The sequence below is a fragment of the Pinus tabuliformis genome, chromosome 8 (genome assembly GCF_031772625.1).
Source record: "Pinus tabuliformis cultivar Carrire ecotype Pingquan chromosome 8, CPIR1, whole genome shotgun sequence".
NCBI classification, from domain to species: Eukaryota; Viridiplantae; Streptophyta; class Pinopsida; order Pinales; family Pinaceae; genus Pinus; species Pinus tabuliformis.
In genome coordinates this window covers 1,436,957,805-1,436,985,778 of record NC_142294.1, presented here as the reverse complement: position 1 = coordinate 1,436,985,778, position 27,974 = coordinate 1,436,957,805, and the positions used below count along the sequence as shown (strand labels likewise).

Genomic DNA, 27,974 nt, shown 5'->3' with positions numbered 1-27,974 from the left:
TCACAATTCGTTCTTCAAAAATTCTTGTTGTAATTTCTCTTGATTCTTTTTAACTTTAATTTATTCTTATTTCTTTAAACCATAGGCCTTTTTCATAGCTTCAGTGGTATCTTAGTTTACTTCTCTTACTAGTCTCTTATGCTCACTTCCAGATCAGAAGAAATCTAGTCTAATCGATGCCCACATGCTTTTTATTTCAATATGTAAAGACATATCATCATCTATTTTACTTTCATTGTCTAAGATTTTGGTTTTATTATTCCCTTCCAACCTCCAACATTTCTACAAGTTTCTTGCCCTCAAAAAACTTATTCCTGATGATCAAATACCATTTGGGCTTCTCTCTCTGTCAAATTTGATCTCGACATCTAACTCAACCTTCTTGGAGTAGTTGACATGTTATGCAAACTTGAAGGTGATGGAAAAATTGCAAGTAAAAATTTATGTATTTTGGGTAATAAATCACTTTACAAAACACATAAAATAATGATTTTTAAACTTAGTTAACAATAATAACATAGAAAATATACCATATTAGAAACAGATAAGAACAAAAATCATAAAGGAGTTCACCCCTCCCTTGGGCTACATCTCTTAGACAACTTCCAATGTTGGGCCTCTTTCATTAAGTTCTTAAATTTATGTTTACATGGCTTTATAGTGTTCAAAATGTAAATATTAGGTCTCCAATGACTTTAGAACAGTTAAAAACCCCTAGCTGGGCCTTTGTTGGGCTCAATTTGGCCAAAAATTGAAGAAGTTATGCTCTCTCAAAGTTTTCTCTACTAAATGATCTTCAAACTGCACTGCTCTATTATCCATCCTATGAATCCACCTTTTTCGGGCTCGTCGAGTGACAATTTTGCTCGGCGTCGGTGAGATTTGCGCCAGATTGAGTCCAAAATGATGCTTACTTTAATTTCCCAACAAGGCTTGTAGGTAGAAAAACAGGGCCACATGGGGCCATGTGCCCAAGGCCTGGGGTTAACCACCCTTTCCCATTAGCATAGCCCCTTAGATCTTTGATGTTTGGTTCTGTGGGTCCCTTGAAATCGAGGTCATTCCTTAAGTTTTAGTGCCTGAAATCCGAGCCCTCCGCGGTGATCTGCCATGGTTCCATGCCTCGTAGTGACCGTGGGCTGGTCCCAAAACTTTGCCCCTAACTATTCTGATCCATTTAACTTTGGCGTGTGGGCATATAGTAGGCCATGGGACCTCAACCTGGTGCCTTGTCCTAAGCCCCCCAACTATTAGCTCCCAAATCCCAGACTGTGGTTACATGCTCTCTATGTGATCCAGGGCTAGTCCGCAAACTTCTGCCCCCTCACTATTATTGGTGCTTCCATCTATTGGCATTGGTTTGATGGTTTATTATTGCAGGTTCCAGAACCTTGGGCTAGGCTTAAGCTCGAGCCCTCAGCTCCCCTACCTGTAGTCTCGTGGGTGTGGGTGACCGGGGGTTAGGGCTTAGCCTCGACCTCGTCCCCCAACATCAAACGACATAAACTTTAAATACCAATTCAAAACTATGGTAGTTAAGAACCACCATGTGCCCTAGCGGTAAGGCGCTGCAATGCTACTCCATAGGTCATGTGTTTGACTCACCCGGAGGCCTATTCATCCATAACATAATTTTAGTGAACCCCGGGTGCCACTTGACAGCCCATTACTTGGCCACGTGGCATCCCACCATTAGTCGAACTCATAACCTCATTCAACCAATCAAATGCGTAGTAAATTCGACCAAATATAGAGAGGCGAAGTGGCAACCTTCCATTGGCCCAAATTGTACAATCAACCTGTCCAGTCAGAGTACGAACTGCCTAGTCAACAGTCCTGGATCCAACCTGCAAATGTTTTACCTATTTGGGAAAATTATCAGAATGCGATATCGATAGCATACAATATCGATTTTGAGAAATTCAAGTTGCGTTGGAGTCGTCGATATCTATGCTCTGGTACAAGTTTCAAGCACTTTTGAACACTTTTAATTTTGAGTACTTTACTGATCCCCTGGATCACTTTCCCAACTAGAAGCTTTTGGACCTCCAAAAGACTATTTTCAGTCAACAAAAAAATGAGGGTACAATTCCCTCACCCTTCCTTTTTCAATTCATTTGGCTTTGCCTTATTTTGTACCTTTGAGCCCCTTGTGAAGGTGCCTCATGTTCCTTCTTCTTTAAGTTCTTGTTTCTCTGACAAGGATAAGATCTTGTTGCAATTATTCAAGTTTTTCAGAGGAGAAAAGTTCTCTTGAAAGAATCTAAACATTCTCTCTTATGTGTTCAACCAAAGTAGGCATACCTAATTTCATTTTCTTTTTACCTTGAACCTTTTCTTTGCTCATGCAAAGCCTTACTTCATCTTCAACCTGAAAACTATGGTCAAAACGATGCTTACCATGTTTAGGCTCGTACTTGGCTTGACCCTTCACCAAATGTGATTGCCATCGCCATGCAACATTCTTCCTCAAAGCCAAAACATTAGGAGAGCCACAAAAATATGTATTAGAACTAATGCTCCCTTTTTCAAGTAGCTCTTGCATCTGCTTCCTTATGCCTGCATTCTCTACCACTGGCATCTTTTTCAAACCAATGTTCAAAAGTGATGCATCCTGCTGCAAATGAACTTCATGTTGCTTTCCTCTTTTGGGGGAAACACATTAGATTATTGAAACATCTTATCACATGGGTTAACAACTTTAACTAAATCAGATTTTAATGTTGCATCAGATTCTTAGAAGGCTTCGGATTCATCAACATCTTTATGTTTAATCATGATTAAACAATGCAAAATTATGACTAGCATTTACAAACCACTTCATTTGTCTAGCATTCACAAGTGATAAATTCAAATTCTTGGTATGTGCTTTAACAATATAATCAATCTCATTTTTAAACAAATGCTACTTGTTCTCATGGCGATGAAAGATGACTTTCCTGTCATATAAGTATGGGCTTCCCAAAACAATCCCACAAATGTAAAGTGGTACCGCATCAAGTTATACCTCATCAATAAAATTTGCAGTGATGGCAAATATTGTCACATACCAAACCCAAAGGATAAGGTTTAGGATGAGAAATGGTTTTCAAATTTAGTTTCTTGACAATGTCTTTTGAAATGAGGTTTTCTTTTGATCCACTATCAAACAAAGTATCTACTTTGTTATGTTTTGTGATGACTCTTATATAGAAAATCTCTATTATTTCTCTTTCATTTTGAGTTTCAATGGGTTTTCTAGAAGAACTAGTACTTGCAATTGAATCCTCATCTTTCAATCACATGGCTATGATTTTTGTTTCATCTCTAGAATTAGATCTTAGATCTTGTTGTGTAGTTGCAACAATCTTTTCTTTCTCCTTGTTCTTAAAATTTTTGGGTCTCATTTCAAGATGAAGTTTCCAACAATGGTATTCATCATGGTCTTCTTTTGAATAGTGCGTACACGTGAGTTTTTATCCCTCCTTCTTGACTAAAGAATTCTCTTTATCCTTACCTTTGAACTTACCTTTTCATTTTTCTCCATTCTTAATTGACTTCTCGCTAGTTTCTTCAAAAACATTCTTCCCTCTTGCTTCTAAATGAGTTGCTTACACACAAATTTCATCTAGTTTTGTAGTGTTAAATATGAGAATAATGTGTCTCAAATAACTATGTAATCCTCCAATGTATTTCAATAGATTATCTTGGGAGGACAAATATATACCCAAAATCAAAGCTCTTTTTCTAAATTCTTGAGTATAACTTTGCACATTTTGACCCTTAGCTTGCCTAAAGTTTTTCCAATCCATTATAGATTTTTGGATGTGTTCTAATGGATAAAATTTCCTTCTTATTTCAACAACAAAATCATTCCAAGTGGATAAAACCTTACCATGTTTCTTCATGTTCTCTTGAGTTTTGGCCTCCCACCAAAACTCAAGAGAAGCATGCTGAATTTTGGTCTCATCGTCCTTGATTCTTTGTATCATACAATACACTTCAATTTGATGAATCCAATTATATAATTTCTTAACATTTACCTCTCCATCATACATAGGTAATTCAAACTTTATGTCAAGCTTTAACAAAGGAGTTTTACCACGTCTTTTTGGAGAATTTGGAGGTGTTTGTGAAAGGGTAGAAGAAGTAGAAGATGATGAGGATGAAGATGAGGATGAGGATGGAGGTGAAGGTGGTGGCTTGTCACCATTTCCTCCATTCCCTTTTAGAGGTTTGTCTCCTTTTCCTCCATCTCCTTTTGAATAATTTGAGCTTTCCCCTTGCAACCTTGAGTTCCTCTCTTCATAAAGAACTTTTACCATTTTAGACATTTCAAAGAAAGATTTTTTAAAAGTTCTTTCATCTTCAGACATCCCTTTAGGACCTTCTTCATGTGCCATGACTAGTGAAGTTTGAGGTATGAGTGTTCTCCTTTAAACAATTTGAGATCTTGGTTCCACAATTTCTCCTTGTTCTCTTTTAAGCTTCAACCTTGAAAGCAGCAAAAAACAATTGCAAGTAAAATCAAACCTTTAAAATAACCTTGAGCTCTGATACCAAAATGAAAACTTGAAGGTGATGGAAAAATTGCAAGTAACTTTTTTTTTTTTTTTTAAATGTATTTTGGGTAATGGATCACTTTACAAAAAACATAAAATAATGATTTTTTAAACTTAGTTAACAACAATAACATAGATAATATACCATATCATAAACACATAACAACAAAAATGGGAGTTCACCCCTCTCGTGGGCTACATCTCTTGGTCTAGCTTATAATTTTGGGCCTCTTTCATTAAGTGCTCAAATTTGTGTTTACATGGATTTATAGTGCTCATAATATGAATATTATGTCTCCAATGGCTTAAGAACAGTGAAAAACCCCTTGCTAGGTTTTTGTTGGGCTCAATTCGACAAAAAACTATAAAAGTTAAACTCTTTCAAAGTTTTCTTTGCTAACTAATCTACAAATTGCATCGCTTTGCTATCCATCCTACGAATCCACTTTTTCCATTAACCCAAAATAAACTTTTCAATTTTTATTTTAATTATAATAATTTTAATTTTATAAATAATAATAATAAATTCATAATTATGGAAAAATTAGTTACAATTAAAATATTTAATAATTAAAAAATTATATTACATTATTTCAATGTTATTGGAAACGATTATAATATATTTCTTTAACGTTATTCAATTTATTAACGCAAATGTAAAAAATTATCGCCATTAAGATAAAAGAAAGGAAACATTAAACTCAATTTCAAATTTTATATTTCATTTATATATTAAATTACAAAGAAACCTAAAACGTTATCCATTGCAATAAAAATATTTTCACATTATGGTACCGAATATTAATGGCCAATGAATCGAATTTGTTATTGTGGATAAGATGACGTTTAGTCAACTTATCTACACTATGAGACCCCCTTGTTTGTGGGACAAGGGACCCACCTACAAAATTGGTGTATGAGACCCCCTTGTTTGTGGGACAAGGGACCCACCTACCAAATTGGTGTATGAGACCCCCTTGTTTGTGGGACAAGGGACCCACCTTCGCGCAACGATTTGACTGCTAAGTCTACGAAGGCATACATACTCTACCCACCTCTGGGTTTGAACCTATGACCTCTTAGGAGGAAACACATGCTCTTAACCATTAGGCCCACTCAAGAAATATGTTCACCATGTTTTTAAGATACTAAAGGTGGTATAAAGTGAAGATTTTACATGTAAACAGATAAATTAATTATAATTTTTTTTAAGATAATTGAATATGAGAGAATGGTCATATATTGAAAGTTTTATTTAAAATTATGAAAAGTATTGGATGAGGTGAGTTTGCAATAATATTATTGAAATGTTTTAATGTTTCTCTCAAAGTATAGGAGAGATTTTATATATAGGTTATTTGGATTAGAGTTAGTTTTTTCAACTCTTCAATTTTTTATGAGCTAATTATAGTTAGTTGTAAGTTTACATAGAAACCATGAGGAAGTAACACCAGAATAGCATGTGAAGAGCCATAACCTTAAGGATATACAAATAACATTTGAGGTTTCTATGGAGAAAACCAAACCCTCTTTGGAGTGGATAACCATGGTGAATTCAAAATTTGAAAAGACCAAAATTGACTAAGAGTAGAAATTGAATTCATGACTAAAACTTATAACTAGAGTGGAACACGATCCACATTCAATGATGATGTTTGAAATATAACTGAGGTTGTCACGAGAGTCACTGAGAGGATTTGAAAGGATAATGCCCCCATGCAAGAGTTGGAGACTTGTTCTTGTTTAATTGAGTTCTCAATCAAATAAAACCTTTGATGACTATTAATCAAGATAGAGCAATGAAAATCATCGATTGTAGGAGCATCAACATTTTTGGTTTTGGTACACCTTAAAGAGGCCTTGCCATGAGAATTGGAATGAAGCAACATAGTACGCATAATTAGCAATAGAAAGACAAAAACAAACATGCTAGTTGAACTAACTATACTTTATAATAACCACAACTTACATGTACACTAGGGAAAAAGGGTGCTAAGATCCATCTTAAAGCGTGGGAGCTAAAGACCAAGGATAGGTTTAACACCTTTCTGCATTGAAGCATCTATTACCTTTATGATAATCGTTAACATAGTTGAACTAACTATACTTTATAATAACCACAACTTACATGTACACTAAGGCAAAGGGGTGCTAAGATCCATCTTAAAGCGTTGGAATAAAGACCAAAAATAGGTTTAACACCCTTCTTCATTAAAGCATCTATTACTTTTATGATAATCATTGTGTCCTAGAAAAACAAAACTCCATGACAAATACTTTGTTCCATTATTCCTACTTTAAAAAAACAGTTCAAATGTTAATCGTCTAGATGTGAAAATTGTCCTTCATTTGGAAATGTGTGTTGTATGTCCTCTCATGCCTTCAATCACCCTGTACTAGGAATATTGAAAGATTATTATTACCATGGTCTTTGTCATATGGAGGGTGAGGGCCGTTCGGTGCTTTCAAGCAAAGGGGCTACTAAATAGCTTTAGTATGAAGAGTTCATCCATAAGTAGTGCAACATTCATATTGGGCTAACTCTACTCAATTTATGAACATACAATAATTGGTTCAATGTTTAAATAAATATATTATTGATTATGATTTGAATATAATTAAGAGGATACAACTTTCGCTAACCACTTAGACTACACAAATTGACAATTACAACATGTTATATTAAAGGAAAGACATGCAATAAAAGTATAGAGAGTATAGATTGCAACAACTAAGTGCATAGAGGCATGGGTGTATTAGACAGGGCTTACTGGTAGGGGAGGCTTGCACTAAACTTACTCGAGATAAAGTAATGTTTAGGAGGTTGACCATGAATTTGAGGTTTAAGGGTAGGAGGGTCAAACATACTTCCTATTGGCTGCAGAGTCACAAATTCACTAGCAGGGATGGCTTCCATTTGCATCCGTTGAACGACATTACAACAAATAAGAATCATGAGTGACTAGTGGCAACAGAGACTTCATAGGAGCACACACTTAGGATCTTCATTGGCAATATAACTAGTCAAAGCATGAGCATTGGGATAATTGAAAGTAGGTGAAAACAACACGTTCATCATCATTGTTATCGTTATAATGATCTACAATGGCTTTGAGCACCGGGATCATTGAAAGTCGGTGAAAACAACACATTCATCATCATTGTTATTGTTATAATGATAGAGAGATGACTTTGAGCACTAGGATCATTGAAAGTTGGGGAAAATAACACATTCATCATCATTGTTATTGTTATAATGATCTACAGATGCAGAGGGAATTGGAGTGACATGTTAGGGTTCCCCTACATTTGTAAATATATATCGATTATCATTTAGTAAACAGATATGTATTGTTTGAGTATTTTAAAGATAGGTTTTGGAATATTTCGAAAATCTAATGTATAACTTAGTTTAACTTTATTTATATTTATTAGATTTTCAAAATATTCCAAAATCTTTAAAATAAACTGAGATGGAAATGAATATAGAACCATTGAAAATCTAGTATATAACTTAGGTTTAGCTTTATTCATATTTATCAAAATTTCAAAATATTCCAAAATCTTTAAAACATATTGAGATTTCAATGAATATAGAGTCACTAATAAACTCCACCCAATTGAAGGCCAAGGAGAGACTAGCCACCTTTATCGGGAACGAAGGAAAAGGATTACCTTAAGTCGCTGCAAATGATCTGATTTGCAATGATATGATTTACATCCCATGATTTATGTCGAAGCTCAGATTTGGAAAATGATTACCTTAAGTCGCTACAGATGATCTGATTTGCAATGATATGATTTACATCCCATGATTGATGTTGATGCTCAAATTTTCGAGGAAACCAATATTATCGCCAAGGACGATGAATACTTTGCAGCAAAGGTCATTGTCATCTTGCTAGGCTAGCTCGCCACATTCTACGCTTTCTGCAGGAAAGAAATTCTTGGATGCTCTCAGAGCTTTCCATTTACAGATGTCGCTTGGTTAGCATAACAGAATTTGAAGGCTCACAAGGTACAATCAGATTATATTATTGATAATAGATTTTACACTTTGCTCCCTTCCTTTTATACTAATTAGTTTTTTTATTATGGTTTGTTGAAGAGTGTCAAAAATTGGATCGTGGTGCTGAAGCCCATAGCACTATTATGAAATCCTCATCTCTGCAATGTTTTGGTCTTCTACATCCATAACTTGGACACGGATTTGAACTCAAAACTCTTAACTTGCCCGAAGTCTGGTGTGGCTATGATGTTCTCATCTATGTAATGTTCCGAGATTCTATGTTTGTATCTTGCCTATAGATTCTAACCCAAAGCCCTCATCAGAGTAGCTGATGGTTTAAGTTAACATTCACGTCCACAACTAGGATCAACGACTGCGTTGGGGACAATTCAAGGCCCAACATTTCCAGGTTGCATACACTACGCCCTGGTGCTGATTTTAGAGATGCAGTGTATGATATGACATGATTCCATGGTTACATAAAAGAGACAACTGGAATGCATTCTCTAGCTGCTTCGCTTCCACGATAAACATGTCTGTTAGCGTAGTCACTATATCCTAGTTCCATATGCCTTCCTACAACATGAACAATTATCCAACATAGGGTATACGCGTCAAGGAGTAAATTAAACACCTGAGAGAGTCACGTGAAGGGTGATTTTAGTTGCTCTGATCACCAGTCTAGAGAAGCACTTGTTGCACTAACTAGTATAGGAAATGAGATTTAATTTTCCCATACATAACCTTACAATTTTGGATATCTTTAATATATATATATATATATATATATATATATATTGTTGTGCAACTCTGATAATCATTAAAGACGAACTGGGACCAGAGACGATGATGGGAAAAGCCAAAGAACAAAAAACTGGGGGGCTAGCTAGGCCCTTTTTCTCCACCCCCAATATGATCACACTATATACTAGTCTGTGTTTAGGTTTTATTTTCTCGTTTTAATGATTTCTCTTCCTTACTTTGATGCATTTGATGTATTTAACCTCTTTATGTAAGGTAGATGTAGTGATATAACTTTGAAAGCGGTTTAAGGCCCGACTTATTTTATGAAAGGCTTTAGATAATTATGGTTGTAATCATTTTTCTTACCATACTAATATAAAAAGTGGAATAATTTACAAAAATGAGATTAACTTACTAAGATAATAAGAATATAAGAATATTAAATTTAAAATTTGCTTTCATAACTTGAATTTTTAATGTATGCCATTATTTTTGATGCATGTGATCATTAGGATTATAATGAAATACATTTTATTATATGAATTTTTTAGGTGATTTTTTTTATTATTTAAATTATAAATTTATATTTTTATTAAAATCATTATTTTTAATTGAAAAATGGATTTAGATCTTTAAAGCACCACGATTTCATTAATATCATGTAACTTTGTTAATTCAAAATAATTCTTATCAAATTTTGATAAAAGTTGCGAGTTTTTTTTTCATTATTTTAAAATGATGAAATCAAAATAATATAAAAAAGATTATTACATAATGAAATATTTATTATTCTTTTATTTTTGTTTTGGTTTGATTTTTATAAGAGTTGCATAATTTTGTAACAATTTTTTTCAAGTGACATGGTGATATGAAAAGTCAAAATTTTCATATATCTTTATTCTAATTGGATTTTATTCTAATTGGATTTATGAAGATTTGAGTGGTTTTAAAATGGAGCAAATTAAAGATATTTTATTACTATGTATAGATTTTTGATCACGATAAGTTTTAATGTTTGAAATTTTTGTCTAATTATTATCTTATTTGCAATTAAATTTTTTATTATTTTTATTTGTAAATGGAATAATAATTTTTGAAAAATATTTAACTTTGAAGATTTGTTACCACTATTACATAAATACAACTATTTCAGAAATATCACCATACATAAGCTAGTTACAACATATTTTTTAAAATTTAATCCACATAATTGTTAAAATGAAACAATTTATTAAAAATTTAGATCAATTAATTTTTTTTAATAAAAAATAAGATTCTATTTTTCTATTATTATTATTATTATAAAAAAGTAATATATATATATATATATATAATTTAACTCACCGAACTTCTTCTATAAATATCTCTAAGACTTAACCATAATATATATATATATATATATATATATAAAATTTAACTCACCGAACTTCTTCTATAAATATCTCTAAGACTTAACCATAATATATATATATATATATATATATATATATATAAAATTTAACTCACCGAACTTCTTCTATAAATATCTCTAAGATTCATCGGCCTTTAACAAAATGTTCATGGCCTTCAATCCTAGAGACGAAATTATAAAATTATAGCGGTTGAACAAAATTAGAAGGCTTTTTAAATGCCGTGGATCGAAATGCCCATAAGAATTATGAATATGAAGTATATGAGAATTTGCATCTGACTAAGATATCAAAATAGCAATAAGAATTGTATATAGTATAACTTTAGTGACGAAATTATAAAATTAGAGCACTTGAACAAAAGTTAAACGGGGTTTTAACTTTTAACAGCCGTGGATCTAAATGCTTACAAGAATTCGCGTCAAAATAACAGAGGAATTTGCATTTGAGTAACAGATAAATATAAATTGCAATAAGAATCGCAAGAATGACAGATCAAAGCTACTAGAGCATCTATGAGGTGCAATCTTTAAATTCTTTAAATTAAATGGTAGAGAATATCTTCACATTACAATATGTTCATGTGTGTTATTATTCAACTCAAACAATTTTCCCTTGCTTGTTCGTCATCATCTAATCTCTATGGTTGCCACAAGTAATATCCTTTGAAGCCATAATGCTTCCATAAACACTATCACCTACTTTTATTGTGCCAAGATCTAAATATCTCTCTGTTGTATCCAATACCTCTTTGTCCTCGTTGCAAATTTGTCATTTCACTCCCAAAAAATCAACTTGCAATCAACACTTGGTTTTCTTAGGAAAGAACAATGCAACTCACTTCCACCTCAAAAAAGTGTCCACGCTCCTTTCTTCACCTAAAGAATTGTCATAACGTACTAGCTATAAATCATTCATACCACTGATACCTTAGATTGAATTAGAACTTATTATACTCCAGGGCCTAACATCAACTGACCATGAAGATTGAGTAACTGGCCATCCCATGGACCTACTTCCATCTATGAAGATACATGTGTGCCATCCACTGTACTTGTTAATTATCTAGTAAACTAGTTTAGATATGGGATTTATCTAACTCAATCTTGCATTTTTTGCACCTTCCATTCAGGACTTATAGTGGAACATTTAAAAACCAGTTCAAGGAGTAAAACATATAAGTATAACTCCCATCTGGCTACGCCACTTCTCTACTATCCAGATTCATGAATGATTACAACACTGCAAATTATCAAAAAGAGATAAAAGACATAGTGACAAGATTACCATATTCTTCCACAGTTGTTCACATAATAGGAATCTCATTGTTTCATCTTTGGCATCTTTGTTTGCATATTAGTTCAATCTTCATCTCAGAGTTCCATACTTTAGACAATTGTTAGAGTAGTCAATTATAACAACCATGCACCCACATATTAAGTTGATTAGGCTCAATATGTATTTTTTACAAACTCTAAATAAATTCAAGCACATAATTTACTTTACTTCCCAAAGATTGTAACAAATTTTCATTGAAATAGAAATATGTTATGATACCTTCTGTAGCCCTCAATTGATGTTCATTTTATCATATTTAAGATTTAAATCTTGGATCCATATCTTCTTTGAATTGGGGGATCGAATTCACACCATGCACAATTATGATTCTCTTTGTAGCTTCTCCATGATTCAACTTTAGAAATTCTTGTTCACTACCATGTTGTCATCATTGTCATCTATAACCAACCAAATGTGAATTGATCTTCATCGTGAGGTTCTAAAACCCTCAAATATAGACCTTTCAATGCTTCAATGTCATCCTCTAAAGTACCCTTCCGAAGGAAATACACACAACATTTCTCATTTCCTTCATCATTTGGGAGCTCTCCACACATAAGTTTTGCATAAAGTTCTACTTTGTTCTTCAATGCTACATAGCTAACTAATCCATCATTTTCAAAATTTAGTTGAAGTTTATCCCTATTAACTTGATATTCAACATCAAAGTTTTTTTTTTGAAGATATTATGAGAGGCATTGTTCCTCTTCCATGCATGATTCAAATCAATGTTACGGGTGACATACTTGTTGCACTTGTCCTCCTTGTGTGTTCTATAGGGTTGAGCCCTCTATTCTAATAACAAAGACACACTCATCCCTTATATAACCTTCTATTTCTTAGGCATCACCCTTGACTTTGTCTGCCATCCCAACAACCCTATTCATTTATTGGGATGTTGTTGCATTTATGCTCATTCTTCAAAGCCTTTAGCGCCGTTTATTTCCACCTATGTGCTATGCCACCAATTCTCACAATTTGTTCTTCAAAAATTCTTGCTGCAAATTCTCTCGATTATTTTTAACTTCAATTTATTGTTGTTTCTTTAAACCATAGGTCTTTTCCATAACTTCAGTGGTATCTTAGTTTACTTCCCTTACTAGTCTTTTATGCCCACTTCCAGCTCAAAATAAATCTAGTCCAACTAATGCCCACGTGTTTTTGATTTCAATATGTAAAGACATATCCCCATCTATTTTACTTTCATTGTCTAAGATTCTAGTTTTATTATTCCCTTCCAACTTCCAGCATTGCTACAAGTTTATGGCCCTTGAAAATCTTGTTCATGATGATCAAATCCCATTTGGGCTTCTCTCTGTCAGCTTCGATCTTGATACCTAACTAAACTTCTTGGGGTAGTAAATGAACTTGACTAAATACATACCCTCGACTACCGAAATGGATCATAGGATTTGAACTAGAAACCCCCATACTAAACATTAAGATAAGAAGAAATATAAGAACACTTATCTTATAAAAACTATATAATTGGCTATAGATGATGGACATTCCACCCAACCATAGAATTTCTACTCCACTTTTCCCAATAGTAAATCACCCTTGGGCTAGGGTTAGAAATGCACAATAAATGATGTGTCCTATGGATGGATATTGTCTAGTCACAAACTAATACCTAGTAAAATAACTTCTATAACAATTTCAATAAACCTATTTTGTTTTTGCTCAACCCACACAAACCAAGGAATGGGATCCCATTCTCTGCCATATAGTCCCTTAGGCTCTCCCACTTCTCTCTAGGGCTCCAACAAGGGTTATCCAAGAAATCTCTTAGTTGAGGACTCTAATTACTCTCGCTACCTAAAATTTATCACAACACTAATACTACTAAACCTTTTACAATTTTATCTATAGAAATATCACTTATAGGCCCCAAAAAAAACTTCTTCATGCATTTAATATCTCAAAGAGGTTAGCATAAATACCCACTATGGCTACCTACTATCTCCTAACACCCCATGTTTTTCTTCCCCTCTACCCAACTTTAAAAGTTACTCTCGTTACTAATCAAATATCATTTTCTCCCATGTATGTTGACTGTTAAATTCCCAAATTTTGTACTCAACCCATGCTTTCAATAACTATGTGAGGTGTCTTTTCCCACCAACCTCTCACATGCATTGAATGATTTGGGTTTTCGAAATAACTAAAAGGGGAAAATAGATGTTTCATCACAAAAATAATTTTGGAAAGGTGTAACAACCCCCCCGTTGATTTTCTATGTATATAAAAAAAATAAGACCAAGGTCCCGGGACACGTATTAAAAGTTGAATGTTGGGAAAATTATAGTGATGTGTATCGCTGGTGATTAATTACAGGCTATGGAAATTTGCAAAGGCAAAGTGACAATAATTGACATTTTATTTATTAAATAAAGGAAAATAGGAGAAAAGGAAGATGAAGAGAGACATGTTTGCATGAGAGGGAAATTGGAGGAAAAATAGAGGAAAATGAAGAAAATAGAGGCCTCAATGATAAAAAGACTTCTTCGGATTAGTTCACAACTTTTAACAAGTTGGTTGAGCCTTTTGACAATTTTTGGGTGTAGTTGTCTTCTATTCTCTCATTCTCTCGTACTCTTGCACACTTGGAGCATACTTGGAGCACACTTAGATCACTCTAGTTTCACTTGGATAGAAGAAAGAAGGCAAAGGAAAGAAGGCAAGTGCAAGGGAACATGTGGATCAATGACTACAACTAGATTTCTTCGCAGGTTATAGGTTGAATGTGTGATTTCCTTGCTGATTTTTGGATGCATGGTATATGCATGTGATTTTCTGGTTATGTATTGTCATTGGCACAGAGGATTACTTGAATTAACAATCGCTTTAACCTTGCCTTTATATTCCCTAGATAACCATGGTGTTGTGGGTTTTTTTCACTTGATTGTTTTCTGATTTGTGCTCATAATTCCTTATGGCTGTGGGTTGGAACAAACTTGGGTTGAGTTACTAGTCCTAGAGCCTAGATTGGGACAAAAAATCTGGAGCCCTTGGTGGTTTGAGTTACTAGTCCTTGGAGCTAGGTTTGACAGACATTTTGGAGCCCTCTAAGGTTATGGGTTGAATTACTAGTTCCTAGAGCCCTAGACAACTTGGGCAGAGACCGATCTAGTTGGTGTTAATGATGTCCGACTGTGAGGTGGAATCACTTGTTGAGGGTTGAGGCAGTTGTCCTTTGGAAGCCCTGGTTTAGTTTTATCTTAGTTTATTACATGAGATCCCACATTCATTCTTGGAATATGATGCAGGGTTGATTGGTTGAAAGAGATATTTGGTTAAGCCCAATCTATGGTCGGGTGGTACGTGGAAGACCCTGAATTGGTTGGTATTTTCCTATGTCAATATGATAAATTTTCTTATTGTGATAAATGAGAAATTGTAGTATTATGTTGGTGATATTATGGTTGAGTTTGCATGGTTTCTATGCTGGTTATTTCTAGTTATATGCTAGTTATATGATGTGTATCATCTATGGCTCTTGTCATGAATCGTTTAATTATTGATTGATTGATGAATGTATGGAATAATAAGTGTTGTTGCAACTATGTGGAGAGGGCATAAATCCTTTTTGGTGATTTTTAGACGAATCTCAGACTATTATAATCAAATATGCATTCATGACCTGTAACTTACATGTTTGTTAAGTGTTTGACGAAATGTCTAGTGTCTTCTAGGAAATCTAAGTAAAGTTCTTGATTCGAGTTTGAATGTTTAACTTTATCTTCATGTCAATAATGATTTTGGAAAGTCTCAAATAGTTATAGGTTGTGGTTTGGAGGTTGGCCTAGAATTGTGGTTTAGATTTCGGGACCACACCCTCCGAACCTGAAGTTTATGGCTATAACCACATGGAAGCAGAGTCATGCATGCAATTAGAGCCCTATAACTGTACCCTTGCAGGCTTTTTTGTGTGGTTGGGGTTTAAATTGTAAGAAAAGTAGCTTCTACTTATGGTTTGGTCACTTGGGGTTGTTCTTTAGCCCTTGAGTGTCCTGTAAGCCTTGAGGGATCTTTGTTAGATATTAGTGTCGTCCCGACTTCTATAACTGAAGCTTGGAGGTTAGGTCAAGTCATAGTAACTCTTCGTCTCATGTTTAATGTGGCAGGTCAGTGAAATCGGTTAAATATGGGATGGAGGGTTACATATTAGTATCATAACTTCTAGGTTCAAATACTTGGACTGGATGGGCTACATGCATGTTGTCATGGTTATGGTTATCGTTCATGATATATATATATATATATATATATATATATATATATATATACATATATCTTGTGTGTGTGTGTGTGTGTGTGTTTTAACCCTGTAGAGGAATTACCTGTAGACGAATTCTAAAAACAAAAAATAAACAATGAAGAGAATATAAAACAAATACACAGAGGTTTTCCCTTGGATCCCAAAATTGGGACTATCAGATTATTTTTCATTATGTTCCTCTCAATTTTACAATGCATATATATACATGTTAAAGAATTCATAAACCCCAATCCATTAACCCTGTATTAGAACTGTTCCCTTGATCGGATCTACAAAAGACCATGGGCAAAAAACTGTCATGCTCAAAACCATGTGCAAAACCCATTAAGAAAACCATAGGTAGGTCCGCCCACCTAATATAGGGTCCAATTTTTTTTCTTGGGGCAACACGTGGAGGGGGGATATTGTACCCCTCAAACCCCTCGACAGGGTGGGCTGCCTCCCCTGGAGCACCCATTGCAATGAATAGGGGGGATACCACCCCCCCGTGAGCCCCTCACGCATGACTAGTCATGGAAAGAATATAACACACATCCAACATTCTCCCAATTGTTGTTTTCTTTTCCACACAGAGGATCAAAGGAGAGCTTATTCATTAGTCCATCCTTGCAATGCCCATTGTTTCTCTACACCAAAAAAACTTCTCAGTGCTCACAGACTTCGTCAATACATCTATAACATTCTTCAAAATGTCCACCTTTACCAACAACACCTTTTGGTCCTCAACCATATCCCTCACAAAGTGATACTGAACATCAATGTGCTTTATCTTTGAATGATAAGCAAGGTTCTTTGCCAAGAGAATTGCACTTTGGTTGTCACAGTATATCCTTATAGCTCATTGTATTAACTCCATACTTGAACACAATCTCTGCAACTAAACTGCTTCCTTGATTTCATGAGTCGCTGCCATGTATTCTGCCTTTGTAGTTGAAAGTGCCACTGCAGACTGTCTCTTGCTCATCCAACTAACTACTCCTACAAATAGGTTAAATACATTCCCACTTGTAGATCTTCTCCAATCCAAATCTTGAGCCCAGTCTACATCAACAAAGCCATGAATGTCTAAAAATTTGTCCAATCCTATTCTTCCTTGGTAGCATAGACCATAATCACTAGTGCCACACAAATACCTTAAAACCCACTTCACTTTTGTCCAATGCTCCTTCCTTGGTTTTGACATAAACCTTGTCAATACTCCCACTGGATGTGAAATGTCGTGTCTAGTACAGACCATTGAATACATCAGGCTACCAACTGCACTTGCATATGGAACACGAGACATGTCATCTTCCCCTTCTTGTGTCTTGGGACACTGTTCAACATATAAATTTACGCCTATAGGAATAGGAACCTTCACCAGTTTACTATCCTGCATATTAAACCTCTGCAGTATTGTCTCGACATACTTCCTATGGTTTAACCAGAGCTTCATCTTTTCCCGATCTCGTCTAATTTCCATGCCCAAAATATAGTTTGCAACACCAATATCCTTCATGTTGAATTTGGAGGAAAATTTGGTCTTCAAATCCTAGATAATTTCTTTTTCATTTCCAATCAACAACATATCATCCACATACAAGACCAAATAAATAGCATAGTCACCAATTAATTTAAAATACACACAGTGATCCACTATGCTTCTGGTGAAGCCAAGTCCCCATATATATGTATCAAATTTCTGATACCACATCCTTGGTGATGGTTTTAACCCATACAAATACTTTTTTAACTTGCATACCTATTCTTTCTTTCCCTTCACCACAAAGCCTCCAGGTTTTTTCATGTAGATCTCTTCTTCCAAATCCCCATGAAGAAATGATGTCTTCACATCCATATGTTCTACCTCAAAATCAAAAGAAACAACAACATAAAAAAGTAATCCAATAGAAGCTACCTTGGAAACAAGAGAAAAAAATCACCAAAATCAATTCTCGACACTTGGGAATAACCTTTTTCTACCAATCGAGCTTTGTATTTCTCCACCTTGCCTTCTGCATTCATCTTCTTCTTAAACACCCATTTTCTTTCAATGGGTTTCCTTCTAGCCAACAAATCCACCAGATCCTAAGCCTCATTTTTGTCCAAAGATGCCATTTCATCAACCATGGCCTCTTTCCAGAGTTTTCCATCCTCTGAATATACTGCCTCCCTGATAATTTTGGGATCATCATTAGTAATAGATAAAGAAAAATTTGAATAGAAATAAGATGGAATATACCTTTCTAGTTGCCTTCTTTCTCGAACTGATCTTCTCACAACTGGAGTTTGTTGCTCTTAATCTTCTGATTCATGTTCTGTTGTAGAGTCTGATTCTTCCTCCTTTAGCTCAAACTCTATATTCTTAGGTTCCTTTGGTAGGACTTCATGTTTAATAACACATTTCAACTCTCTAAATGCCACATCTCGGCTTCCATACAACCTTCATTGTTTCTGGGTTCCAAAGCTTATAACCTTTTAAACCATCCTTATACCCAATAAAGATGCACCTTTCAGATTTATTATCCAACTTGGTTCTTTTCTCCTTTGGAACACGTACATATGCATCACAACCAAATATCCTCAGATGTGAAAGAGAGGGTTTCTTACTAGTCCATACCTCATGTGGAGACTTATCCTCCAACGTTGATAAAGGTGGTCTATTAACCTGGTAGCATGCAGTCTCCACCGCCTCTCCCCAAAATTCTTGTCCTAACCTAGCACCACTGAGCATGCTTCTTGCCTTTTCCATCAAAGTCTAGTTCATTCTTTCTGCGACTCCATTTTGTTGAGGTGTGTATGGAGTATTCTTCTATCGTTCTATACCACACTTCTTACATATCTCTTAAAATTCCTTCTTGCAGAACTCTCCACCATTATCTGTCCTCAACACATTTATCTTCTTCTCTGCCTGATGTTCCACCAGTCTTAAATTCTTTAAACTTGTCAAAGAATTTATATTTCTTCCTGAGGAAATTTTATCCATGTATTCTTTGAGAATTCATATATAAATGATACATAGTACACAAACTTACCCAGTGATGGAACCGACATAGGTCCAAACACGTCACTGTGCACAAGCTCTAATATCCCTTTGACCCTCTTCGCACCAGAGGGGAAAATCACTTGATTCTGCTTCCCATTTAACACAATGTTCACAGAAATCCAAATCTAGAGAGCAATTAGACATACCTTCTACCATACCATTACCATGAAGTATTCGAAGGCCCTTCTCTCCCATATGTTGAAGCCTTTGATGCCATAGCATGGTCTTTTCTCCAGAGAACACTAGATTTTCTACTCCACTTTCAGAAGCCACAGAGTTGTTGCACCAATCAATAACAATACTACCAAGAAGCTTATATAGAGTCGCAATACAAACTCCTCACATCAATACAAGTGATCCCTGAACCATCTTGTAGGTATCTTTCTCGAGCATTGTTTTTACACCTACATCATCTATCTTTCTTACAAAAAAAAGATTTCTGGCCGATGCAGGAATATGCAGAACACCCGAAAGTGTTCGAATCCTTCCACCTTAAAATTCAGTTTGACTTTTCTGCATTCGACGATTTTAGCCTTTCTATCATCCCATAAGAAAACATCACCACCATCATATTTCTCATACTTGCAAAACCACTCTCTATCCATTAGGGGAATTTTGAAGTCTAAAATGGGCCTCCTAAGAAAAATGTACAACCAAAATAAACTTTATAAGAACCAATAGGATTCAAGATGATGTTTTTAACCATGGGGGATGATTCACCTTTTTTGGAGTAAAAACGTAAAAGGTTTAAAAAAAATAAAATAATAAAACTACTTTTCAACTCCTATTTTCAACTTATCTCTCTAAGGTTTTACTCAAATTTTGAGTGGGAGTACTTGTTGGATGAAAAATTTAATTCCTCACCCAAGGAATACCCATGGTGCATACTTTCAATGGACCCTACTACACAAAAAATGAGAAATACATGAAAAAACGTGATTGCAATCACATTTTTCATGTAGCGGGGTTCATTAAAAGTATGCAACATGGATACTCCTTGGATGAAGAATGAAATTTTTCATCCAACAAGTGTTGCTTCTCAAAATTTGAGTAAACCCATAGGGAGATAAGTTGAAAATACGAGTTGAAAAAATAGTTTTTTCTTTTTTTCCTTCTAAATTTTGATGATGTAATCTAATCTTATTTTATTATTTCCACTATTATTTTATAATTTCCTTAGGAGACCCATTTTAGACTTCAAAATTACCCTAATGGGGAGTGAAGTGAAAGGATGCTCCTGAGTCAATCAAACATGCCTCATGATCTACATGTGTACTTGAAGAAGAAGCCAAGTACACATCCCCACATTCATCTAAGGTGGTTTTCACCTCTACAGAAGGAGCATCATCAGATCCATTTCCTTTCTTAGGAGCTTTAGATCTATAGTCCTTTTTGAAGTGCCCTTCCTTTTTGCATTTCCAACACACCTTTACAGGTTTTCCTAGAGATTTAGATCTCCCACTCGAGGACTTATTTTTGTTTCTGTTTTGGGACCGTCCTTGTACAGACAAGGCATCTCCATTCTGGTTCTCCATATTTTTCTGTCTCATCTCCTCCGACAACAAGGATGAGACTATTTCATCAAACTTCAAGGTAGTTGTATTTCTACCTATTGCAACAACCAGATTATCCCATGAATCTGGTAGATAACACAACAAACTGATGCACTTATATTCATCTGAAATTTTTATATATATAGTTAAAAACTGGCTTACCACAGTATTACAGGAGTTCAGATGCTCTGTCATCGAGTCTCCATCCTTCATCCTCAGGTTATACAACTTTTTTTGCATGAACAATTTTTTCGATGTAGCTTCCCCTGATACGTTCAACAATACTAAATATGAGATACACAACCGTATTGTGCTCTTTGCCTTCTGATCCAACTTCGCCAAGTCTTCTGCTGACATTATTGTTGGTTTAGTACCCAGATATACTGCGATCCACTAATATTTATCGACCAGCAGATCGTCCATCTTGATCTTCCACAACTCAAAACTCTTACCATTAAAGTTCTTGATCTCTATCTTTCGACTGCTGACCATATTCTTTCACTGCAAAAATCGATCCTGCATATATCCCACTGAACAAGGTCTACCACAGGCCCGAGACAAACCCCTCAATAGCAAAGGCATCCCCTTGAAGCTGAAACAACTTTGATACCAAATGTAGGTTTTAACCCTGTATAGAAATTACCTGCAGATGAATTCTAAAAATAGAAAATAAACGATGACGAGAATATAAAACAAATGCACAGATATTTTTCCCTGGATCCCAAAACCGGGACTACCAGATTGATTTTTCATTATGTTCCTTTTAATGTTACAATACATATATATACATTCTGAAGCATTCATAAACGCTAATCCTTTAACCTTGGATTAGAACATAATTGTAGTTCCCATGCCCAGATATACAAAATACCATGGGAAGAAAACCATCATGCCCAAAACCATGTGCAAAAACCATGCACAAAACTATAGGTAGTTCCGCCCACCTAATATAGGGTCCGATTTTTTTTTCCTGGGTTGCTACCCCTGACCTCATGTAGGGGGGTTACCACCCCCTTGAAACCCCCAAACAGGGGGGGCTGTGCCCCCCCATGACCCTTCCTATTGTGCCCAACACAATGAATAGGGGGGGCAACCGCCCCCCTAATGAGCCCCCCACGCGTGCAACTAGTCGTGGAAAGAATATAATACACACCCAACAACATATACATATATATATTGTGTTAATATGGATTGATTTTGTAGATGAGATAGCCTCCCACAAACTTCACTGAGGTATGTTGATTATGTTTCTAATTCGTTATCTAACATGGTATGTTTGCAAGAAGAAGAGGATAAAAAATGACTAGCAAAATGGTGGATTACAATTTATGAGATTCTCCTTATAGATAAGATGAGCAACACAAAGATGCGTACTCTCCTGACATAAAAAATACTTTAATATGTCTAAAGGCATATGGTAGCAGATCTCGACCGGGGCATAGTTCATACAGAGATGACACGGTCAGAGGTGGAAGATGGTTGGATACACTTGACAGGATAGGTAGTGATTATGGATTCCATTCTGGTTCTGGACCAAAGAAACAAAATGGTCATCATCATTATCATCCTTACAGGAGGGGTGAGAAGCAATACTTGTTAGATGAGTTCAAGAAATCTGAGTCTCCTACATTTGATGGAGAGCTAAAGAAACCAGAAGATGCATAAGCATGGTTACTTGGGATGAAGAAATTTTTTGAGCTACATGATTATGAAAATTATATGAAAGTCAGGATAGCCATTTTTAGTCTCAAAGGGAAAGCATACATCTGGTGGGAAGGTGTAAAGTGTGTTAGAGGCATTGAGACAAAGGAGTTGAGTTGGAACGAATTCAAGAGACTTTTTAGGAAGAAGTACTTGTTAGAGAGATATTATGATGGTAAGGCTAAAGATTTCTATGAGTTGAAGATGGGATCGATGACAAACAAAGAGTATATGAATAAGTTCTTGGATATATTGAGGTATGTGCCATATCTTAAGGATGAAAATATGAAGGTTCAAAGATTCGTTAGTGGATTTCCTTTAGCATTTAAAGATCGGATTGGGTATGATGTGCCTAGGACATTGGAAGAAGTAATTGGGAAGATAAAACATTGTTATGAGCAGTATAAGCATAAGTTGGAGCCTAAGTAGGGTTAGGAAGGTAATGACAAGAGTAAGGGAAAGTGGGATAAGAAGAGAGGAAGACCTCAGGATACAGGTAACAAGGAGAATGTAACACCGTGCAAGAAATTCAATGCAGTTGATATAGGACAAGGATTCCAGTATGAGGAGCAGAACAAGGGTGATGGCAGGAAGCCTTTGCAGTGTTGGACCTATGGCAAGGATCAAGGTAGGAGAGATTGTCCACAACATCAGGGTGGCATACCTCAGATTTACATTGTTGAGGAGGCACAAACAGTTGGGATGTTGGAAAAAGTATTCCTCATATTTATGCAGCATTGGATAATAGGCAAAATGATCATCAGACATCTATTATTGAGATGGAAGGTAAGATTTATGATCAAGTTGTTTCTATTTTGCTTGATCCCATATCTAACTATAGTTATATCAGTCTCAACCTAGTGGATAAGTGGATAAGTGTTGCTTGAATAAAGAAGTGCATGCAGAGTCTTTCCATGGTGCAATTAGTTACATGTACTAAGAAAATAGTTCATCATTGGGTGAAATCTTATGCATTTGAGCTGAAAAATATGTCTACATCAGTGTATCTAAATGTGCTTCCATTGGGATCATATAATATGTTGTTGGGTATGGATTGGTTGTACGTTCGCAAGACTAAAGTGGATTGCTATGATAAGGTTATTGAGTGTCTAGATGATGATGAAGATAAGAGAACGACGAGAAGATAATCTTGTAGGGTAAGAAGAAGCCTACATATGTGAGAATGGTTACAACTATGTAGGCAAAGTGGAGTAGCATGAAAAGGTGTGTATTGTTTGCAGTTCATATTTCCAGTGACAAAGGGAAGGATATTGAGCATGCTGAAGTCTTGAAGAGGTATCTATATTTGTAGCAATTTAAAGATGTATTTCAATCAAAGATTTCAGAGTTATCGCCTTATAGGGAAGTGGAATTTTCTATTGAGTTAATGTTAGGAGCAACACCAACATCAAAGGCACTGTACATGTTGAGCACTTCAGAGTTAGTGGAACTGAAGCTGCAGTTGAAGGAAATGCTTGAAAAGGGATATATTAGGCCAAGTGTTTTGTCTTGGGGTGGACCATTGTTGTTTGTTAAGAAGAAGGATGGTACTCTCAGGTTATGTATTGATCACAGGGAGTTGAAAAAGGTGACGTTCAAGAATATGTATCATTTGCCGTAGATCGATGACTTGTTTGATTAGTTGAAGGGAGCAACAATGTTCTCGAAAATTGACTTGAGATTAGGATATCATTAGTTACTCATCAAAGAAGAGGAGATCTACAAAACCACATTACGGGCAAGGCATGCGCATTATGAGTTTGTTGTGGTTTCTTTTGGTTTGATTAATGCTCCAACTACTTTCATTTGTTTGATGAATAGTGTGTTGCATCCTTTTTTGGACAAGTTTGTGATAATATTTATTGATGACATATTGATATATTCTAGGAATGATGAAGAACATGAAAAAAATCTAGCAACAATGTTAAAATTGTTGAGAGAGCATTGATTGTATGCCAATTTTAGTAAGTGCAATTTCTTTCAGATATAATTTCATTACTTAAGGCATGTTTCCAAGGAAGGTATAGTAGTGGACCCGGAAAAGATCAGAGCTATCATGGAATGGGCAACTCCTAGGAATGTGGATGAGGTCAGATCATTCATGGGATTAGCAGGTTAATAGAGGAGGTACATTTGAAACTTCTCATGGATTGCCTATCCTATTACATGATTGCAGTGAAAACGAAATATGTTTGAATGGACAGAGGATTGTGCAGCTAGTTTTGAGCAGTTGAAGCAGTTGCTTACAAACACTCCAATTCTAAAGATGTCAAATACAGATAAAGAGTTTTTCATGTGTACAAATTATTGCAAGAGAGGACTTGGTGGAGTTTTGATACAGGAAGGAAAATTGGTATGCAAAGAATCAAAAAAATTGAATGAGTACGAGCATAATTATGTGACTCATGATCTTGAGTTGGTAGCTATCATTCATGCGTTAAAGATATGGAGACACTATCTTCTTAGAAAAAGGTTTGTTTTAATGAATGATCACAGTGGGTTGAGATACTTGTTTGACCAACCTAATATGAATCCCAGTAAGGCTATGTGGTTGGCTGCTTTCAGTGAGTTTGATTTTGAGATCAGGTACATTAAGGGAAAGGAGAACATGGTTGCAAATGCTCTTAGCATAAGAGTGTAGGTAAATCAAATTTTCACAGTAAGTTATTATGGGACAATCTTGCAGGAGAGAATCTTGTAGGTAGGACAATATGATAGAAGGTATTTGTAGCTTAAGCATAGGTTACAAAAATAGGGTACAAGTGATCAGGATGTGGATTATCATCTCACAATAGATGGTTTAGTCAGATTTAGGGATAAGATCTATGTGTCAAACAACAATGAGCTCAAGAAACTTATCTTGAGGGAATTTAATGTCAAGCTGTATTGAGGTCACTCGGTGATCTAGGTGGCTCCAAACACACTCAAAATTCAGTAGTGGCTTAGAATAGCTCAAAAATCAAAGTCACCATATTGAAGTGAAACTAGGACCAGATCGTAGTGCTCATTGTCTTGATTCATCTGTTGGCAACGAAACTCAAATCCGAGTTCGTATGCTCAAGTTATAGCTGGCCAAAGTTATAGTCAGAGTTGGGCAAGTGGTAGCCACTAACAAGGCAACAATTTGGAATTTTCTGCCAGACGAAATTCAACCATCAGAATGGCTGAATTTGTCGCCTCGTTAATTTCTCTCGTAACCCCAAAAATCAATGGAAAATGTTTGACCAATTTGTTTATAAAAATTAAAAGAATTTAAAAAAATGGTGGTGGGCTTGTCGGTCTCGCAACCCCTCATACCCGTCATATATATATATATATATATATATATATATATATATATATATATATATATATATATATATATATATATATATATATATATATATATATATATATATATATATATATATATATATATATATATATATATGGGTTAGGGCTCGCGGGTAACTCGAGACCCTCCCCTACGATTCGAGAAGTGGCTATGTTACAATGGGGGTTGACAGGTGTCGAATCTGCACCGATCGGTGGGATGGCCCGCTAGTGGCATTCCCATAACCAATGCCATATTAAAATGTGCAGCTCAAATCATATGCCATATGTGAACACCGCTCAACGATTAACATAATTGCACACCGTTAAAAAGAAATTTCCAATCGACACACCACCAAAATTAAATACACCGAGTGCCAAATGGGGAGGACTGTGGGATTGGAACCCGGGTCTCCCACACCTCATTTCGCTACCCAATCAACTAAGTCAACAAATTCATTGGTTAATTCACTCGACACTTTTTATTTAAACATCAACAAATACCATTTGACTTGCATAGGAGGAGCATTGAGTGGAACCAGGTGTAGATGGAACCCAGCTAAGAGTAGGCACAAGTTTTGAGGTGGAGAATATTTGGGGGAATATTCCATAGAATATTCTGTGATGTAGTGAGGAATCTAAAATATTCCATAGAGGGTGATTTTTCACAGTGTCAGATTCATGCCAACTTTATACTTAAACGAACCATAATTTCATAGGGAACACGATGGTGTGGTCTGTTTCCCCATCTAAGCAATAGGAATTCAGGCGACTATCAACAAGGAATCTTTGTAGAATCTTGTGGAATCTAAAATATTCCCTTGGAAGTTGATTTTTGACAAAGACAGAATGATGTCGACTTTATAATAATTTTTCACATAATTTTGCAGGGAGAGTTGTGGTGTGCTCAAATTTTCATCCAAGTAAAGAATTTTTTGGCCATCTTGAGGAAGGAATATTTGGGGGAATCTTTGAGATTCCTGAGGGTCCAAAATTTGATGGTGTTAGAAAGGCGTAAAATTTATAGTCGTTTGACACAATTTTGCGCCATGAATTTAGTAGTGCAGTCCATTTTGTTTGCTGATCTTTGTACTTTCCAGCCATACCGAAAGTGGAGGTAAATGATGTAGTAATTCCATGCTTTTCTTCTGATTTGATGAAATGATGTTTTTGTTGTTGAGATCCCCAACTACCATTATGTTGAGGGATACTTGTATGCCACTTCATGTGAGATTTTATTAGCTTGTCATGTTAAAGGAGGGCCCATTCGAGTGAGAGTTCCTAAGAACGTCTCGTGGAGAGACATGCCACTCTGCTTGAGGGAATTTATCCTTGTAATGAAAAATAATTTACTATGTACTTATCATAATCTTGCAACATTTAATGAAGCGACCTCTCCACTCTTGACACCAGGGCCCAGAGATGTAACCCACACTGGGTGAACTCTATTATCAATGTGTTTGTGTTATTTGATTTGATGGTTGTCATTATGTTTCATCTTCTTTATAGTATGAAAATGTGGATTTTCATACTCTTTCATATGCAATTCTGCTAACATCACAAAAGTAAAAGGTATTGGCTAATTCTGGTAGCTGAAAAGATAAGGATCACCTGAGATATTAGAAGACAATGACAAAAGTTAAGCAATTCTACTATTAGCCGAACTTGAAGAAAGAGGTGGTTGATTTTGTTGTGAGGTTTGAATTGTCAGCAGGTAAAAGCATAGTGTAAGCATCTAGGTGGTTTATTGTAGCTGATTCCGATTACAGAGTGGAAATGTGAGGTCATTTCTAATCAAAATTTGGATTAGGGGCAAAAATTTGCTCAAAAATCAAAGTGCTAAGAATCAATCAAAATCTAAATGATCACGTTTGTCTCGACAATACAATCCCAATGCAACTCGTTTCACTTAAAACAAACCTCGTATGAGAAAGATATCACGTTCTATTCGCTTTGCCAAACAGAAGAATTTTGAAACAAAAAGTACAATCACCGCATAATTATCAATACGTACTGCTAACATGGCAGATGACTGTGCAAGTCAAAGGTTGGTCAATGAC

The 27,974-nt window shown here is 35.4% G+C and overlaps 1 pseudogene; it reads right to left on the bottom strand.

Moving 5' to 3' along the window:
- Positions 1 to 27,937, bottom strand: LOC149241082 (uncharacterized protein At4g18257-like; annotated as a pseudogene).
- Between the last annotated feature and the right edge of the window lie 37 nt (positions 27,938 to 27,974).